At 44.7% G+C, this 20,674-nt stretch overlaps 1 long non-coding RNA gene across 2 annotated transcripts; it reads left to right on the plus strand.

Annotated features, from left to right (window-relative positions):
- The first annotated feature begins 189 nt into the window (after window positions 1-189).
- LOC140470077 (uncharacterized) lies at window positions 190-20,392 on the plus strand. Of its 2 annotated transcripts, XR_011956348.1 has the most exons (4): window positions 190-264; window positions 1,322-1,428; window positions 6,921-7,046; window positions 19,615-20,392. It is a non-coding gene; the product is annotated as an uncharacterized lncRNA (long non-coding RNA). The 2 variants fall into 2 exon arrangements; XR_011956347.1 differs by lacking the exon at window positions 6,921-7,046.
- Window positions 20,393-20,674: the final 282 nt, after the last annotated feature.

The following is a 20,674-nucleotide window of genomic DNA, read 5'->3' on the forward strand; positions in this document are numbered from 1 at the left end:
GGGCCAATGGGCTGAGGACAGGCAGATAGGGTTTAATTTAGATAGATTAGGTTAGGACAGCTGGTTGTCATAGACAGGTTGGACCGAAGAAGTGATTGATGTCAGCGGCGGACCAATGGAAAGGCAGGGGCGTAGCTGGAGGACCTGGCGAGGCAGTTGGTCCTCCGGCCAATCAGTGAATGAGGGGCGGGACTAGACTATACCACGTGATCATCCTCGCGGTGGGAGCGGATGTTCAGAGTGTGTGTGTGCGGAGAGCTGTCGGTAAGGAAAGAAATAAACAGCAGGAAGCGGGAGGGAAATGGTGTTGGTATGGTCTGAGAGGTTTTATAATCATTTGGTACACATCGGAAAATACAAATTTGAAACTTTACAGTTCCGTTTTTGCAGCAAACGGGAATATGTCTCGTTGAGTAATCGGCCCGAGTGAGCGCCACCATCTTTATTCGGGGCAATGAGTCACTGGACACGTGCGCGGCCGCCATCTTTGTAGGGGGCAAAGTTCAGAGGGATGTATGTACAGCCTTCCCTGGTATAAAGAGTCACAGGGCAGGATTTACACAGAGCACATTCAAACCCACAGAAATTGATTTTTTTTTTCTGGATTTGTTTCGTCATTCATTTAAATGATTTGGATGTGAATAGAGGCCGTATAGTTAGTAAGTTTGCAGGTGACCCCAAAATTGGAGGTATTGTGGACAATGAAGAAGGTTATCTCAGAGTACAGTGGGATATTGGTCAGATGGGCCAATGGGCTGAGAAGTGGCAGATAGGATTTAATTTAGATAGATTAAGCTAGGATATCTGGTTGGCATAGGTTGGACCGAAAAAGCCTGTTTTTGTGCTAGACATCTTTGACTGTGGGATCATAAAAGTGAACTCTGCTCTGGTTCACCTCTGGGTTCTCTGATGTCCACTTGTTCATTATCTAGCTTCCTCAGTCTCTCATGGGTGTATTTTTGCTCGGTATAGTATTTTACTATTACTTTCACAGCTGTTTTGTAAATGAATTGAAAAATGTAGAGCTGGAAAAACACAGCAGGCCAGGCAGCATCCGAGGAGCAGGAGAATCGACGTTTTGGGCAGAAGCCCTTCTTCAGGAATGTAAATGAATTGTCCACTGCTGCTTGGCTCCTGACCATACGCTGTTCGATTATCATGTTATTTTTTCCACAATATCTTTGACAGTCAAGAATTCTTTTTTCCAATAAGCGAGTGCATTTTCCTTCAATTTCTGACAGTCAAATTCTGCACCATTTTCATTCCCTGTAATTCATGTTGTACTCCCTCAAACATCAACTGTGTATTTCTCCTTCCACAGAAACCAGTGATCAATGCCAAAGCCTGGTTGCCAGTGGAGAGGGTGATGTTTGACTGACTTGTACTGCTGCAGTTTGTATGGTGAAGGTGCTCCCACAATGTGGTTGGGTAAGAGACGTTACAGATTATTCACTCAGCGATATTGAAGAGTAGAAGATATCTGTGCAAATCATCATGGTTTTAATTTCACAAAAATATTATTGAGAAGTTTGGACATAAGGCTACAGATGGAGAATATTGTGTACAGTAACCAAAACCATTGCCAAATAAGCAGTTTTTCAAGAATGCCTTAAAGGAAGAAAGTAGATCTTAGAGAGTTAGAGTGGGGATTCCAGACCAAGTTCCCTTGGAGTCTATAGAAACATTCACACAGGAGAACTCAAAAATAAACACATCATTGAGAGTCTGAACTAAAATGAGTTATTGAGATATGAAAGGGTGTGTGGTGCAGGGAGATAGGAATGATTACAGCCAGGAATTAATTCAAAGGTGCGAAAGTAAATGGTTGTTGCTTATAAATGGGAGTCTTTTGATTGATCAGCAAGTTTTGGTACAAGTGAGCAGTTCGGCAGTAGTGTTTTCAATATTCTTGAGATTATCGGGAGGGTGAATGTGGGATGCTGGCCAGGAGTGGGTTTAGATAGTGAAATCTAGAGTTAACAAAAGGAATGAATGAGAGTTTCAGCAAATGAGCTGAGACTGTGGTGAGGTCAGGTGATATCACTGAAGTCGAAATAGTGGACCTGGAGGGGGTCTGGCCTGTCATCCTCACCTCATTCAGCTGTTTATCAGTTTGTGAATCAAGTCTGTAACAAGCTCAGGAACTGAGTGGCCCTGGCAGAACCCAAACTGGGCATCGCTGAGCAGGTTATTGCTGAGCAGTTGCTTGACAGCACTGTTGATGACACCTTCCATCACCTCACTGCTGAGTGAGTGTGGACTGATGGAGGACAATTGGCTGAGTTGGATCTGCCCTGTGTTGTTGTGTTGGAACATCCCTGAGCAATGTTCCACAAAGTCGGTAGGCGCCAGTGCTGGAACAGTACTTGCCTTCGTGGGCAGCAGATTCTGGAGCACAGCCAACAGTATTATTGCCAGAATATTGGCAGGGCCCATACATTTACACTGCTTATCCATTTCTTGTTCTGATTTGAAATGAGTTTTCAGCCAAGTTGATTCATATCTGTGATGTGAGGGACCAATGGAGAAGGCTCATCCACCTGGCACTGCTGGCTGAAAAGCGCTGCTAATGCTGTCCTCTTATCTGTTGCATGGATGTGTGAGACCCCTCCATCAGTAAGGGTGGGGATATCTGTGATGGTTCCTCCAGTGAGTTGTTTAATTGTCCATCACTATTCTTGACTTGGTGTGGCAGAACTGCAGAACTCCGATCTAATCTGTTGGTTATGGGATCACTTAGTTCTATTTAGTGTTGCTTGTGCTGTTTGGCATGCAGGTTTGGTAGCTGCACCAGGTTGGCACCTCATTTTTAGGTATGCCTTGTACTGTTCCTGACATGCCCTCCTGCATTCACCATTGAACCAGGGTTGATCCCCAGCTTGATGTTAATGGTTAAGTGGGGGATATCAGGCCATGAGATTTCAGATTGGGCTGGAGTACAGTTATGCTGCTGTTGTTGGCCCACAGTGAGACAGAAGTTGCAGGGTCAAGAGGGCTGATTGTGTTGTATTTTCCAGTGCATTGGTAGATGTAATGTGGTCCATCCAGTTTCATTCCTTTGTTGAGACTGTGCAGTGATTAATACAATGAGTGACTTGATGGGCCACTGTCGGGTTTCTTTCCCTCAAGGACATTGTCAATGGCAGAAAAACATCCCCAATGGTTCCATGGCAAACAGTAGATTCTTCATGCCAGTTATTTTTTTTCTTGAATTCAGAGCCACCCTCTACCGATTTGGGATTCAAACCTGAAGTTCAGTTGTATATTTTAATATTCTTGATAAATGATAAATACGACAGGTTTGTTCACTTATTTTTAGAATCACTATCAAGGTTTTGTTTATTGTTTTGGAAATAAAAACACTGTCCATTACCCTGTTTCCTCCATCCTCCCCTCCAACAACAAGAGTGAGGAGCACATGGAGTTTCTCTGTCAATAACATTGAGACAATCCAATCAGCTGCCTCTGCTTCTTTCCTCCCTCTCCACTAGCCCACCGAGCCAAACTGCCTCACAAGGGTGCTCCTCATTTTAGTCCTAAACTTGCATTTCGAGTCCCTTGTCAAGCCTTATTAGAGGTCATCTTGACCATTTACCCTCGTGTAGCTAAATCATGGACATTCCAAAACTGTCTCATCCTCCTGCTTGTCACCGTCCTCCCTCCCTCCACCACGGTCACCTCCCCCCCCACTTGCAATTCACAGATATTGTTCCATGATCTGTCTGTCTGTCTTTTCTGGTTATGTCCTTCTCTCCCATTCTCCTAAAACCTAATATTTGACCTCACCATCGTTGGAAAATCCTGCTCCGTCTCCACTCTCCCTTTCCTTTCTGAATTCCTTGTATTTGGTGTCCCTCCAGGATCTATCCTTGGTTTGTCCTGTTCCTCACCTACATACTGCCAGGAGGTAACATTGCCCAAACACACCGTGTTAGGTTTCACATGTACACTGACAATTCCCAGCTCCTCCTCCCCTTCATCCCTCTCCATTACTCCACGGTTACTCAGTTATCAAACTGCTTACCACGCTTCGATTAGCTGCAATTCACTCCAATGATACACTGTCATTGTTAAACCCATTGCCTTCAGTTGCTATTCCAAATTCATTTCCCTTACTGCTGTGTCCCTCCCTCTCACTGGGAAGTGTCTGAGGCAGAACTACACTCTTCACAATATTGCTCTCATATCTGACCCCAAGGTGACCTTCTGATCAGACATCTACACAATCACAAACACCAGGAATTCCAATCTCGAAAACGTTGCTTATCTCCTTCTCACTCCAGCTCCATTGCTACTGAAACCCTAACCTGTGTCGGTGTTGCCTTTAACTTGAGAAATCTGAAACAGAGCCCTTGATTCCGCGACTGATCCAGAATCTGGTTCAAGACTCACCGTAATGGGACACATCCTCTCCATATTTACCCTGTCAAACCTTGACAGAATCCTGTATTTTTCAAAGAGATCACCTCTCATTCTTCCAAAGTCCAGTGAGTAGATTCCCAACTTATTCACCCTTTGCTTACAGGATAATCCCTTCAAAACAGGGATCATCCCAATGGATCTTCTCTGAAATGCCTCCAATAAACTGCTCTATTTCATGAACTAAAGTGACCAAATCTGTTCCCGTTACTCCAGATGTGGTCTCACTTGTCATTTGTTTAGTTGCCCTAAGGTATATATTCCAAACTCTAATATTGCAAACTCTTTGAAATAAGGGACAGCATTCCATTCCCCTTCCTGATTCCCTGTTGTAACTGTGTGCTCGCTTTCAGTTTCCTGCTCATTTTCCCCCAGTCCCTTTGTGATGCAGCTTTCTACAGTTTATCCTAAGTTATACTCTATTTGCCAACTTGTTGCCCAAGTTTCCTGTGAAGATCTCTCTGTAAACTGTTTATAATCCTTTTGGAACTTTCCTGTTATGCCTTTTCTAGGAGATTCCCCCCTCATTATTCGAAACATGTACTGTGAGCACTGGGCAGTGGGAAGCATGCGCAGTTTCTATCTTTTAGGGATACTCTGTTTCATGACTGGGAGGATCTTGCTGCCCATTGGTCAGAATGGAGACAACTTGCCCATCAAGGTGCATGAGCCTTTCACACCCCATGTCTTATTGAGTAGGCTCAGCGGCAGAATGGAAGGAAAGAAAAGGAAGCAAATCCTGCTCTCCATATCTCACTGAATCTTGGGACATTCTGTCTCATGTTCAGTCACATGAAGTTCCAAGGTGGAAATTCATAGAAACCCACATAGATTTGCCCTTGAAGAGCCTGCTGACCTCCACCAGGGGTAATGTGTACAGTCATCCTGGGCCAGGAGGAAGGGATTGTATGAGTTTCAAACTTGAACTGACAGTGACGGATTTTATAAACTTGTATTACAGGCAGACATTCAGATGGTAATCTCAGTCACTGTAACGCCAAACTCTGACAGAATTACTCAATACATCAGGACCTGGATATTCGTATTGTGTGAGAGTATTGTGTTCCAGATCAATACCATTTGCTGAATAAAAGTTCTCCTTTGAATCAAACCATCCTTTCAATAGATCTTCCCAAATCTTCAACATGTGTCCTGGAATCCTTGTATAATGAGCTGAAGGGTCTAAGGTTTATTATAATAATGCGTAACTTTTGGAAACCACTTTGTCACAGCTCCCCAAATTTCTTTTGCTACAAGGAGAACACCTCAGTTTCCCCAAACTCCTGATTCCCCAATGTCTGTTTGCGCTCTATAAGGTACACATCAGGATTGTGTTGGAACATTCTCCACTTGCCTGCATCAGTTTCCCCCCCCCCCCCCCCCAACAATATTAAAGAAAGTGAACATCCTCCAGGATAAAGTACTGTACCCAAGTGATATCCCATCCACCACCTTCAGCATTCCCTCTCCCCACCCTAGAGGCACAGTGGCATCACTGTGTAAAAGATCAAGTCAGCATTGTCCTACCCGACCACAGGACTGCTCTCTCATTAGAGAGAGATGCCTGGTAGTGGTTAACCTGAATATTACCACAGCGCAGGCAAGGGGAGAGGTTGAAAAGGAGAGTCCATTAATTGCGGATGGTTATTCTTGATGTGTATGAGCAACACACATGTCACGTGAACAATTAATGTTAAAAAAGGCCCACAAATTCTGCAACTAAAATCCCCCATTCCTTGAACCATCCTGGTAAATCTCCAGTGCCCCCTGTCAGGGACCCTGCCATCCTTCCCAATGGGCGATCTCTGGTTCGCACTAACCGTGCTGCTCTGAACCCTGTGGGTGATAGCATCGAGCAACAGTTGCATTAAACCTCACTGTCTGGAAGAGAGTGAGAGACAGAAATCCTGAAGGCAGTTAAAATCTATTTAGGAACACACTTGCAAGGCCAAGGCTGACAGATCTATGGGCTCTGTGCTGGAAAATGGGATTAAAATCGTTAGCTGGGAGATTTCTTTACAGCATAAATCCAATGGACCACAAAACCGTTTTCTGTCATGTAGACCACAAACGCGTAATATAGGAATATGACAAGCCACAATAGAAACCAGGTCAGAGAAGGTGATATTAGAATAGATGATACGTGATTAAATAATGTTTTTTGGAGGAAAATGTGACAGAGGTTAAGCGGGACATTGTGGATCTCTGGGTGCATGAATCTGAAATAAAAATGGGTTATCTTGAAGGCTGGAATTAAAGAAAGGCACATCACTGAGATTTGAGAGGGTGGACAAGATTAAAGATAGAAAGTGTGTTGAGACTGGAGGAGATTAGAGATTGGAGGATGTTGCAGAGATTGAGATGTCTTTGATGCAGAGATAGTGATAGTTCTGAGGCTAGAGAGGAATTATAGAAATAAGAATGAATTGTTAGCTTTCCCAACACTACCTCTTTACTGATAATGATTGTTTCTCTGTCCTCATCTGCCACATCCTCCATAGGCCTACGACAATGAGAGTACACAGACAGTATGTTCCTGTTAAGGCCAAGGCTGGGAGGCATCGAGAATGCTGCATGACCTGAGAAATTGAGGCTCTGGTCAAGAAAATGAAGGAAGGATATGTCAGGTACAGACCGCACTGTGTTTGTGTGAATCCCGAGAGGACTGTAAGGGCAGTAGGAGTATACTCGCGGGAAACCAGGAGGCGAAAAAGGGGACATGAGATAGCTTTGGGAAAAAGGTTTAAGGAGAATCCAAAGAGATTCTACAAATACACTAAAGACAAAAGAATAACTAGGCAGAGAATAGTGACCCTCAATGATCAACAAGACTGTCTATGGAACAGCAGGAGGTGGGAGAGATTCTGTAAGTATTTCATGTCAGTTTTTACTGAAAGGGGATGTGGAAGTTTGAGAAGTTGGAGAAATAAATATTGATAACTTGGCGAGTGTAAATATTACAGAGGAGGAGGTACTGGATGTCTTAAAATGCATAAAAGTGGATAAATCCCTGGAATTTAATCAGGTATATCCCAGAACTTTGTAGGTAATTAGAGAAGCTTTTGCTGGGCCCCTCACTGTGATATTTGTATCATTGATCGCCACATGTGAGGTGCTGGAAGATTTGTCCCATTATTTGAGAAAGGTGGTAAGGAAAAGCCAGGGAACTATAGACCGGTGAGCCTGAAGTCAGTGGCAAAGAAGTTGTTGGAAGGGATTCTTAGGGACAGGATTTACATGTCATTGGAAAAGCAAGAAAATATTAGGGAGAGTCAGCATAGCTTTGTGCATTGAAATCAGTACCTTGGACTTGAGAAAGACACAAGGTTTCACATAACACACTGGTTAGCAGGTTCAATACCATAGAATTCTGTCAGAACTAGCTGTTTGGATACGGAATTGGCTGGAAGGTCAAACAGTCATAGATGGACAGCACAGAAACAGAGACCCGTCTGTCCAACCAGTACATGCTGATCAGATATCCCAATGTAATCTAGTCCTACCTGTCAGCACCCGGCCCATATCCTTCCTATTCATATACACATGAAGATGCCTTTTAAATGTTGCAATCATAATGGCCTCCACCACTTCCTCTGACAGCTCACTCCATACACGTCCCACCCTCTGTGTGAAAAAGTTGTCTCTCAAGTCTCTTTAAAGTCTTTCCCCTCATACCATAAACCTATGCCCTCTTGTGCTGGGAACCCCCACACCAGGGAAAAGTCTTTGTCTATTTATCATATCAATCCATCTCAGGTTTTTATATACATAGATAAGATCACCTCTCAGCCTCCGACGCTGCAGGGAAAACAGCCCCAATCTATTCAACCTCTATTCAACCCCCCAGCCTAACTCAAATCCTCCAACCCTGGCAAAGGTCTTGGAAATCTTTTCTGAACCCTTTCAAGTTTCACAACATCCTTCCAATAGGAGGGAGACCAGATTTGTACACAACGTTCCAAAAGTGGCCTAACCAATGTCCTGTACAGCCACAACATGACCTCACAACTCCTGTACTCAGTACTTTGTCCGATAAAGGAAAGCATACCAAATGCCGCCTTCACTATCCTATCTACCTGCACTCCAAGGACTCTTTGTTCAGTAACACTCACCAGGACCTTACCATTAAGTGTATAAGACCTGCTAAGATTTGAGTTTCCAAAATGCCAATCCTCAGCCCATTCACCCATCTGATCAAGATCCCATTGTACTCTGAGGTACTGTTTATCACGGTCCACTACACCTCCAGTTTTGGTGTCATCTCACTAACTATACCTCCGATGTTCACATCCAAGTCATTGATATAAATGATGAAAGGTAGTGGATCCAGGAGTGATCCTTGTAACAGTCCACTAGTCACAGGCCTCCAGTCTGAAGAGCCAGTTCTGTATCCAAATGGCTAGTTCTCCCTGTATGCCATGAGCACTAACCTTGCTGAGAAGTCAGTGTCAGAGTGGAGGGTACTTTTTGGACTGGAAGCCTGTGATGACCAATATGCTGTCAGGCTCTGTACTGGGTCCACTGCTTTTTGCCATTTATATAAATGATTTCTATGTGAATATAGGAGCTATGGTTAGTAGGTTTACAATAGACACCAAAATTGGAGGTGCAGTGGACAGCAAAGTTACCCGAGAGTACAATGAGACTCCAATCAAATGTGCTGAGGAGTGGCAAATGAAGTTTAATTTAGATAAATATGAGGTTCTGCATTTTGGAAAAGCAAATCAGGGCAGGATTTCTACACTTAATGGGAAGGTCCTGGTGATTGTTGCTGAACAAAGAGATCTTGGAGTGCAGGTTCATAGTTCTTTGAAAGTGGAATCATAGATAGGCAGGGTAGTGAAGAAAGTGTTTGGTGTACTTGCCTTTATTGGTCAGTGCATTGAGTACAGGAGTTGTGACGTCATTTTGCGGCTGTACAGGACATTCATTCAGCCACTTCTGGAATTCTGCTTTCAGTCCTTCTCTCCCTGCTATCGAAATGATATTGTTAAACTTGAAAGGATTCAGAAATAATGCAAAGATATTGCCAGGGTTGAGGGATTGAGCTATAGGGAGAGGCTGAATAGACTGAGGCTGTTTTCACTGGAGAATCGGATGCTGAGAGGTGACCGTAGAGTTTGATAAAATCGTGAGGGACATGGATAGGGTAAACAGCCAGGGTCTTATTCCTGTTTAGGTGAGTCCAAAACTAGAAAGCACAGGCATGAGGGAAAAGATTGAAAAGGGATATTAGGGGCAAAGTTTCAAGCTGAACATGGTACGTGTATGGAATGAGCTGCCAGAGAAAGTGTGGAGGCCGGTACAATTACAACATTTAAAAGGCATCTCACTGGATATGTGATTGGGAAAGGTTTCGAAGGATATGGGCCAAGGGCTGGATTATGGGATGAGATTAATTTAGGATATCTGGTCAGCATGGACAAGTTGGACTGAAGGGTCTGTTTCTGTGCTGTACATCTCTATGGCACTAATAAATTAAAATTAAGATAGGTTTCTCATTTATGGAGAGTTAGCAGAAGGCCAGACAATTCTCCTTGGAACTGAGAAGGTTAAACAGTGATTTCGACCAGGAGTTGATTTGTTTCCAGGGTATTTCATTTACAGAGAGACAGAGTGAGAAATTTTTAACGTCACAATTTTTAGTAACTATTTTCAGGTAACTGGCAAATAATGCAAAGAAAAATGTGAAGATTACTTTACTCACTATGTTCTGAGCATCTGGAACAGTTTGACCAACAGCTGGATGCAGATTCAGTAATTATTGTCAAAACAAATTTGAAATTTAACATTTTTAAGGAAGGATTTGCAGGGCTCTGTCCAAATGGGAGGTGAGTTGGGACTGACTGGTACCATCTCCAGAGGGAGAGAGTACAGTCCCAATGGGCTGAATAGCCCTCAGCCCCTGTCCTCTGTGACACTGACCCATTCACTCTGAATGATGAAGCTCATCACAGGGCAGAGCCGTAGAGATGTACAGCACGAAAACAAAACCCTTTGGTTAAACTGGGCCATTCTGACCAGATATCCCAATCTAATCTTGTCCCTTTTGCAAACACTTGGCACGTATCACTCTACACCCTTCCTATACATATACCCATCCAGATGCCAAATGGTATAATTGTACCAACATCCTCCACTTCCTGACAGAAGACTCCATACATGCACCAACCTCAGTGGGGGAGAAAAACTGCCCCTCAGATCCATTTTAAATTCTTCCCCTCTCACCTTAAACCTACACCCTCTCATTCTCGACTCGCCGACCCCAGGGAAATGACCTTGTCTATTTATCCTACCCATTGCCCCTCATGGTTTTATAAACCTCTATGAGGTCACCCCTCAGCCTCTGATGCACCTGGGAGGATCCCAACACTCATGTCACAATGGGGCCTGGCTGATTGACACAGCTTCAAACCAATAGAAGAGTTGGCGTGATCCTCCAGCCAATGGGAGTGAATGAGGGGTGGGTCCAGCAGGCCAACACATGACCATCAGCTTTGCAGGCACAGTGTCACTGTGAGGGGGGACTGAATGTGAAGGAGTGGGAGAGACAGCAGATACTGGGAGAGAGATGGAGTTAGTGTGGACTGGGAAGGTTGATAAACACTGTTTCAGTCTGCTGGACCTGAATTAGATACTCCGGGTAAATTAGAACCAGAAGAACTGCGGATGCTGTAAATCACACACAACAACCAGAAGGTACTGGAAATGCTCAGCAGATCAGGCAGCATTTGTGAAAAGAAATTAGTTCGCATTTTCGATCCAGTGACGCTTCCTCAGGAACTGACGTTACTGAGAAAAAAAGTCTGTTTTTATGCAGAAGGTAGGGGTTAAGGAGTAAATGATAAGTGGGGATAGAGTCCGAAGAGAGAGATAGGATCAGTTGGACAAAGGAGTGAATAACGATCGGATGGGGGGGGGGGGTGGGGAAGGTGAATAGCTGTTTATGGGGACTGTTAGTGGCTAACCATAGGTAATGTGTAATGCTAGGCTACGTAATAACAAGGCCTGGTATGTGGGGTAGGGGGCAAAGATGAGGTGTTCTTCCTCCAGATGTTGGGTGGCTCGGATTTGGGGATGGTGGACTTGGATGTCCTTGGCAGCATGGTGGCGGAGGGAGTGGGCGGTAGCCGAAATGGTCAGCCACAGGGCGGTGGGGTTGGTTGGTGCATGTGTCCCAGATATGTTCCCTGAAATATTCCACAATTTGGCGTCCCGAGAGCAAGGGACACACTAGGTGAGGTGTTTGGGTGGGCAGGGAAATGTCTGCTGGATGTGGGAGGATCCAGTGGTGCCTTGGATGGAGTTAAAGGGAGGGTTTGGGCAAAGATTTTCCATCTCTTGCAGTGGCAAGCAAAGGTGCCTGGAGTGAAGAGTGGGTTGGTGGGGAGTGTGGATCTAAAGTGGAAGTCACAGAAGGTATGAAAGGGGTGGGGAGGGAAATATATCTCAGGTGTTTGGATCTGATGGTGGAAGGTGAGGATGGTGGGGTTCCATCTTAGTTGAATTTGACGGGGTGGAGTTCAAGGGCAGTGGTGTGGGAAGTGGAGGAGATACACTGGAGGGCATTGTTAACAACATGTGAGGGGAGATTGCAACCCTTGAAATAGGAAGCCATTTGGGTATGTTCTGAAGTGTTCTTCCAGCTTGCATCAAGCTTCACTGGAACACTGCAGTAAGCATGAGACAGAGATGTTGGACAGGGAACAGTCTTGTGTGGTAAAGAGCAGGCAACTGGAAGCTCAAGGTATTTTTTGAAGGCACAATGTAGCTGCCATTTCCACCACTGCCACTGAAATGCTAGAAGGTTCCTGTCTCCTCCATTAACAACTTTCCAACTTCCCACTCCTTTATCTTTCCAAATGTTCCTGTCTCTCTTTGGGCTCTGTCCCCACCTATTATTTACTCTTTAACCCCTATCTCCTGTAGCCCAAAGATCTGTAGGTTCGGTGAATTGGCCCAGCTAAGGTTCCCGTAGGGTTCAGGGATGTGCATTAGTTCGGGTGAAATGGAGAGTAATAGAATAGGAGAATGGGTCTGGGTGGGATAAACTTCGGAGGGTGGGTGTGGAATTGTTGGGCCAAAGGGCCTGTTTCCTGAAGGGATTCTAATTTTCCCAGCTGTCATCTGTTCTGAGGAAGGGTCACTGGACCCGCGGTAACCCATGGTGTGTGTAGGAGGCGGAAAGGGGAAAGGGGAGAGTGGCAGCAGAAACCGGATGGAATGTATCAGTGTAGACTGGGAGGGTTTAGTTACACTCTGGGCAGGTCGTTAGTCTGAATTAGAAACTCTTGGTCCCACATTTGCAGCAAAGGGGAAGATGGCTTGGGCCTCAGGCAGTGAGAGGTCCTGGGTTATGGCCACCATCTTTATTTGGGGCAAAGTACAGTAAGGAGCATGTACTTGTCCTCTTCCTGGGTGGAGGCGGGGTGATTTGAAGAGGAGCATTTACACATCAAACACATACCAAGAAAAGTGTTTGCCTTCACTATTCATCTTGCACTGACTGTGAGCTTTGTTTTGTGAATTCATTTTATAGAATATTAATTGAGAATAATTGAGACTGGGATCTCAAAAAACATGTTTCTACAGTCAGTGGAGTCATCAGGATCTGAATATCATTGGCATTTAACTGTGGAACGAGAAAGGTTTGTCTGTTCTGTCTGTGGGAACATATCTTCAATATTTTTGTCAAGCCAAAAGCAGAAAGATGTTCAAGTTCATGGTTGGATCCCCCTTGGGGTATGTGTTCAATTCTTGGCCCTGCAGCTGTGGAAGGAGGTATTGACCTGAGAGAGAGCACAGATTTATCCAAATTACACCTCGTCTTTTTGCAGGAACTGTCAGATTTAGTCTCAATCATCCACTTTATAATGTTAAACTGTAAACTCCCTACTTCCAATTCTCTGCAAATTTCTCATTGAAATTCCTTGTGGACTCAAATTCCAGCACCATTTCAGGTGGTATGTTCCAGAGTCTGACAACTGTCTGTTCATTCAGAAACTGCTGAAGTCCATTTTGACTGGGGTTACAAAGGGCTGAATTGAAAGATGATTTGCTGTTCCTGAGCTCCCATTGAGATGCATTTGAACAGTACAGGAGGCTGAGGGAAGTGTAGGTGTGAGCAGACAATGAAAATGCCCGGGCTACACTGTGAGTGCTGCTTGGCTCAATGAGAATGTTTTGGAGTTGTGTGTAAATTGTGAGGTGAGACAGGGAGAAGGTGAAGCTGAAACTCCATTTTAATTCAGGCCTTTCAGAAATTCACAGTCCAAATGGGAATAGCCAATTTGTCAGTGATACCTGTGGAGTATTTAAGTTTTTAAAGTATGACATATCAGCTTAAGTAAAGATATTTTTTGTTATTATAATGGACATGTTTGAAGTGAAGGAAGGTTACTCACTCATTTAAATTCTCTTAATGGGAGTAACTAGATGAATGTAGCGAGACGTTGTGACAGGAGCCCTCAGACCCGTGGTGTGCTCCTCTTGCACAATGTGGGAAATAAGGGCCGCTTCCAGTGTCCCTGACGGCTATTTGTGCAGCAAGGGTTCCCATCTGCAGCTACTGGGAAACTGCTTTTCAAAGCTGGAGCTGAGCGTGGACTCACTGTGGAGCATCTGCAATACTGAGAATGTTATGGACAGCACGTTTAGGGAGTTAGTGACACTGCAGGTGAGGGTTACACAGGCAGAAAGGGAATGGGTGAACATCAGATCTAGTAAAAGGCTCAGGAAGTGAGTACAGGAGTCCCCCGTTGTTATCCCCTTCTCATACAGATACTGTATACCACTTGGGATTCTGTAAGGGCGGGAATGGGTGGGGTGGCTTCTCAGCCAGTTTCATGACACCACAGAGAGCTCTGCTGATCAGAACAAGAGGAATGAGAGTGGCAGGGCTATAGTGACAGGGGATTCAATAATCAGGGGTACAGCCAGGCACTGCTGTGCCCACAGACATGAATCCAGGATGGTGTGTAATCTCCCTGGTGCCAAGATCCATGATATCATGGAGTGGCTGCAGGACATTCTGGAGCTGGAGGGTAAACAGGCCGTGGTGGTGCAACACACAGATACCAACGACATCGCTAAACAGAGGGATGAGGGCCTGAAAGCTGGATAATAGGAGAGCAGAGATACATTGAAATGTAGCTCCTGAAATGTAATAATGTCAGACTTACTCCCAGTGCCATGTGCTAATGAGAGCAGGAATGAGAAGGTAGATCAGCTGGATGTGTGGCTGGGGTAATGGTGTACCACAGAAGGGTTTTGATTCTTCAGGCACTGGGACTGTTTCAGGGTGGGAACCTGTACCAGCCTGATCGGTTATCCAGGGCAGAGCTGAGACAAATCTGGTGGGGGCTTTTGCCAGTTCTGTTGGTGAGTTTGTAACTAGTCTGGCAGGGGGATGGGAACGAAAGTGTAGGCTTAGATGGGTCAGATTCAGGACAGGGAATGGGAGGTAGAATATTAGTGATGTAGTTAGTGGCTCAGAAAGCCAAAGGAAAGGAGCATTAAACGAAGATTGAGTCCCTCTTCAGCCATCAGTCCTGACATCCCAGGAAGGTGAGTCAACAAAATATGGAGCTGTTTACATGTCTATGAATCTGTGCTTCAGCAAAATGGGGGAAATCTGCAATACAAACAAAAAGCGCTGGAGATCCTCGGCAGGTCGGGCAGCACTGGAAATGGTGACAGATGCAGGAAACATTGCAGCCTTGTAGAAGTGTTTAGATGATCACACCAAGCAGTACAATATCGGTTACACACTGAGTGCCAGAACGTTGGACTAGCATAAATAGGTGCTTGATGACCAGCATGAATACGATGGGGCTGGAAAGTTGACGTTTTGGGTCAGGGTTATTTATCAAGACTGACAAAGGGTCCCGACTCAAAACATCAACCTTCCTGCTCCTCTGATGCTGCCTGACCTGCTGCACCTCCCTAGGTCCACATTGTACAGACTCTGACTTCCAGCATCTGCAGTCCTTAACTATCTTCACATCCCAGGACTCATCTGGTGATCCTCCTTTACACTCTCTCAATAACCAGGAGAGCCTTCCTTGGAAAAGGGGAACAAAGGTGGATACAGTACTCCAGGTGTGGTCTCACCAAGGCCCTTCCAGAAAGAGATCCCTGCCCCCATCTTCTCCATACCGGTCATCACGCACACGTGCCTGGTGTGATCATCTCAACACTTCTTCAAGGCTGCAATGTTTCCTGCATCTGTCACCATTTCAGATGCTGCCAGACCTGCTGAGGATCGCCAGCACTTTCTGTTTTCTCTGTTATAGAGTATTGAATGGGGGGATTTGCAGTTGAGAAATTCAAATTGAACTTCATGTTACATGATCCGTGCCGATCTGAATATCATTGGCCTTTTCATCTGGAAGGAAATGTTTGCATTCTGTTCATGGGCGAATATTTCAAATGTCCGTGTGACGAAAAAAGTACTGAGACAGTGAAGTCCATGTTAGCGTGGGGACTTGGATTTGAATGTCTAAAAAAATCATGGCACATTTCCCTGGAACAGTCAAGCCACAGATTGGTTTTGTATGAGGACAATTAGCCATGAAACCAGAAAGACCAAAGGATTCCTGCATCATGGAAAAAGCTATGAAAATGGGATTGTTGTAATGGAGTGAATTATCGATCATTGATTGTAATCCATTGGTGTTGTCACATCGGTTCCAGCGCCGTAGGGAAACACAGGAAATGTGATGAATGCAGTATCAGTTTAAGTTATTCAACTGGAAAGGTGAAGAAGAAATTTACAAGGATGATGCCAGGTCTCAGGGGTCTGAGTTACAGGGAGAGGTTGGACAGGCGAGGACTTTTTTGTTTAGAGCATAGGTAACTGTGGGGGAATATTTTATAGTAGTGTATAAGACCATGAGAGGCATGGGTAAGGTGAATGCCTCGGTCTTTTTCGCAGGGACTCAAGGATTGGACGGCATCCGGTTAAAGTTAGAGGAGAAAGAATACATGGGAAACTGAGGGGCAAGTGTTCTACACAAAGGTGGTATGTATATGGAATGAGCTGCCAGTGGAAGTGGTTGATGTGGGTATATTAACAACAAGTGAAAGACATTTGGACAAATACAAGGATAGGAAAGTTTCAGAGGCAGATGGGCCAAGTGCAGGGATATGGGGTTAGCGTGGATGGACATTCTGATTGGTATGGGCCAGTTTGGGCCTGTCTCTGCTGTAGGATTCTATAACTCTAAGTGCATTTGCTATTTCTCCCACTAACTCTGTTGGTATCCTGGGATGTATTCCATCAGGGCAATGAGACTTGTTTACCTTTAGCTCCATTAGCTTGCCCAGCTCTAACTCTTTCGTGATAATGGTTGTTTCTAGATCCTCACCTTCCTCAGTCTCCTTATCAATTACTGGCATGTTCTTCGTATCCTCCACTGTGAAGACTGACTGCTGTGTCCTCATATTCCTGAACCCTGTTGGATAGGAATAACCAGGCACAGAACTCAGAGAGATCTTCTTTGAGTCTTTATTGATGAGACACGGCAGTTACCTGGATAGTGTACATGCAAAACACCTCCAGGCAGCATCAGGTAACTCCCCGCCTGTCCGATGTGCCACTCCCATTCTTAAACCTTTGTGGTTTGGGATCCTTGAATAGAGACTGTCTCTCAGTATTATCTCCATGGCAACGGCAGTTAGAAAGTCTAGTTCAGTTCAGCACTTTGTGGCTAAAACACACACCCTTCCCCACACCCCTGTGGCTCCCCCAAGTATCTGACAGGCACTTCAGTTTCAGTGGGGTATCTATCAGGATTCTGATGTGGAGGAGCCGTTGGTGGGGTGGACAAAGTTTAAAAACCACACATCACCAGGTTACAGTCCAACAGGATTATTTGGAAGTACAAGCTTTTGGAGTGTGCTGTGATTTTTAACTTGATCAGGATTATCTCTATGGTAACTGTTAATGCTTCAACAATTACAGAGGCCATATGTTCACCAAACAATAAGTTTCCCTCTAGCAGTGTAAACTGCTATTCTGGCCCTGGGGATAGCTACTCATCACTTTTTATCCCCAATTTCATCATGCTTTCTGTAGATCTTTGAAGTTTTTCCAATCTCCGAATTTATCCTTGGTCTTTGACAGTTTGTATGCCTTCTACTTCAATTTGACAGTCTCCCTTATTTCCTTAGACATGGCAGATTACTCCTTTTCCTACAGTCCTTCCTTTTCACTGATATATACTTTTGCTGAGAAATTTGAAAAATTACTTTGATATTCCTCCACTGTCTGTCAACTGTCCCACAGTAAAGTCTTTGCTTCCATTCTGCATTCGCCAACTCCTGCCTCATCATATTGTAGTCTCCTTTGTTTAAGCACAGTATCTTGGGATTGGATTTAATCTTCCCGCTTTCCATCTGTGTTCTAAATTCTATCAGATTAATGACAAGTCTTTTATCAGATTACGAGGGGAGGCAATGTTTCCTGGGTGTTTTGGTTTCATTGTCAGTGACCTTGGCTTTGTAATAAAGTACAGGACAGATATTCACAACAGAGTATTCTGGACGCTGTGAATGTACTACACAGTCTAAAACCATAAATCACTGTCACCCCTCAGTTTAAAATTGCAAAATCATTATCTCCTAGACGCTTCCTCACTACCTAAATTTGGAACACTAATCCACCTGACTATCCTGCTGTTTCTGAAAATCTCCTTTGGTGAAGATGGTGAGTTTTGGATTCATCTTTCTGGCTAGTACCATAAGAAGATAAGCACTGGGCACAGGAGAGGCAATGCAGCCCTTTGAATCATCTCTACCATTTCATACGGTGATGATTGAGCTCACCTCGGTCACAGCTGGATTTTCCTGCCTGCTCTCTCTCACGCTTCAACTCATTGCAAATTAAAAATCTGTATCTCTTCATTAAATTTGCTCATTGTCTTGGCATCCACCGCATTTTGAATAGGAAATTCCACAGATTCACAACACATTGAGATAGGTACATTCTTCTTCATGAGAATAGAATAGAGTCCCTATAGTGCAGAAACAGGGTATTCATCCATCGATTCCACACCAACCCTATGATGAGCATCCCACTCAGACCCACCCATTACCTGTAACCCTGCATTTCCCGTGGCTAATTGCCTAACCAGCACATGCATGGACCCTGTGAGCAGTTTGGCATGACCAATCCACCTAACCTGCACGTCTTTGGACTGTGGGAGGAAACTGGAGCACCGAACAAAACCATACAGACGTGGGGAGAATGTGTAAACTCCACACAGTTGCCTAACGCTGGAATCAAACCCGGGTCGCTGACGCTATGAGGCAGCAGTGTTAGCCACTGAGCCACCTCTGCTTAAAATCTGCTGCCCATTACTAACCTCCCCACCCCGCAATTGGCTGAATGTATTTTCCTTACGTCAGAAGTCCGGGTGTCTAAGCGGATGTCTCAGTAAATCCCAGTGGCAGCCCACATGTCCTGTGTGTCTGAATGGATATCCTATACACAACACCCTCCAGCCCACACTTTCTCTCACTTTCCAGGGACAGGTCTCCAGAGGCTTCATGGGAACTACAACTCCCACAGTCCCTGAGGCAGGGACCACACGTGTGTGAGGAAACCCACCACTGTACATGTACAGAATGTGGGCGGGTTTTGGAGCATGTTCTTTGGGGTAACTCGCGGAAAGCATTTCACACTGTCATTGGCAGGAGAAGGGACGCATCTGCCTATAGTATTGATCAGTTTTGGGGGGATCAAAGTGTCACTATGCCTAGATGGGAACAAGTTCCATTCGCAACTTGTCATAACACTGGGAATTGACCAATGGGAAACAAGGAAGAATCTGACCCATTCTCCCAGTCTGAAGGTTCCTCTTCTGTCCAGGATCTGCCACCTCCCTTTCTGTTTCCTTTTGTTTCAGTCTGCTGTTACATTATTGACTTGCAGCAACTGAAGGGAAAAGAAGTGAACCCAGAATGGGTGCAGTGTCTAACCAGGGACGAAAAGTGGTGGCATGGATCTGTTTATCAGTAACACCATGAGAATGTAGAGGGTGTACATTAGGGGGTAGCAGAGTCAGAATGATGGGAGAGAGTAAGAGGGCTGGAGGGTTACAGCTTTAGGGGAAGAAAGGGGAGAAAGATATTCCAGAGAAACTAGAATTGTCTGTTCTGAATTTCTTATCTGTACATATTCCTTTTATACAGGGTGCGAGATAGTGAAGATTTGCAGACTGAAATCTCAAAATCACGTGCAGATCGTGATTAAGTTACACAACATTTGATGAACCAAAGATGGAGAATCACTGGGCCAAAATCCTGCAACACTCTCTCTCCCAGCGTTGTCGGTCTCTCTGCGCCAAATGGACTGTGAATGGTACAAGACAGCAGCTCACTACCATCTTCTGAAGGGTAACGAGAGATGGGGAATAAATGCTGGCTGAGCCAGTGATGCCCATATCCTCGAAACCGTTTCTATCACTAGTTCCAGAAACCCAGTTGATGTTACTGCAGGATGATGAGGGACGCTGAGTGCATCCTCCAGGAGGCAGCACCATCACATTTCCCCTGCCTACACCTACACAGTAACGCAACAATGTCACTGGAACAAAAGGCAGTGAAGCTGAAGGAGGACTTAGATATAGTTCTTCAAGGTAAAGTCATGAAAGGGGATTGGAACACAGCAGGAGCAGGAGACTGAGCTGGATGGTCAGCTGTTTCCCATTGAATGGTGGAGCAGGATTGAAAGGCTGAATGGTCTCCTCCTGCTGCTATCTCCCAGGTATGTATATAGTCATGGAGCCCGGGTAGGAAGAAGGGGGCAGGGATTCTCCAGGAGATTCCATTTCCACAACAGTTTTCAGTGAGGGATGGTTTGATGGATTTTATTTAACATTTATCTTTAACACAAGGTTTGTAAATGTTGGTTTTAAAATGTTGTAAGAGCTTTTTGCACCGCAAGTAAAATTAAAGAAAATAAATTGAACTGTTTGAATATAACAGTTTTAAAGCTTTCAACCTCTGTAAAGCAAATTCCTGTCCCAGACACCATCACTTTCCAGCTACTTAAACTCCAGGGAAATATTCCCTCCTTGTCTGAACCTTTGGTTTGATTTAACTGCTTTTCAGTTTTCGTTCTGTGAGCTGTGAAGTGTTCTTTTTCCCCTTTTCTCCGACCCAGAAATAGTATCACAGCAAACTTCCCACCATCAGAATCATCATTATGCCATTTTGCTTTTGGTTACCATATAATCACCAGCAGTGCGAA

Source organism: Chiloscyllium punctatum, chromosome 50 (genome assembly GCF_047496795.1).
Source record: "Chiloscyllium punctatum isolate Juve2018m chromosome 50, sChiPun1.3, whole genome shotgun sequence".
NCBI lineage: Eukaryota > Metazoa > Chordata > Chondrichthyes > Orectolobiformes > Hemiscylliidae > Chiloscyllium > Chiloscyllium punctatum.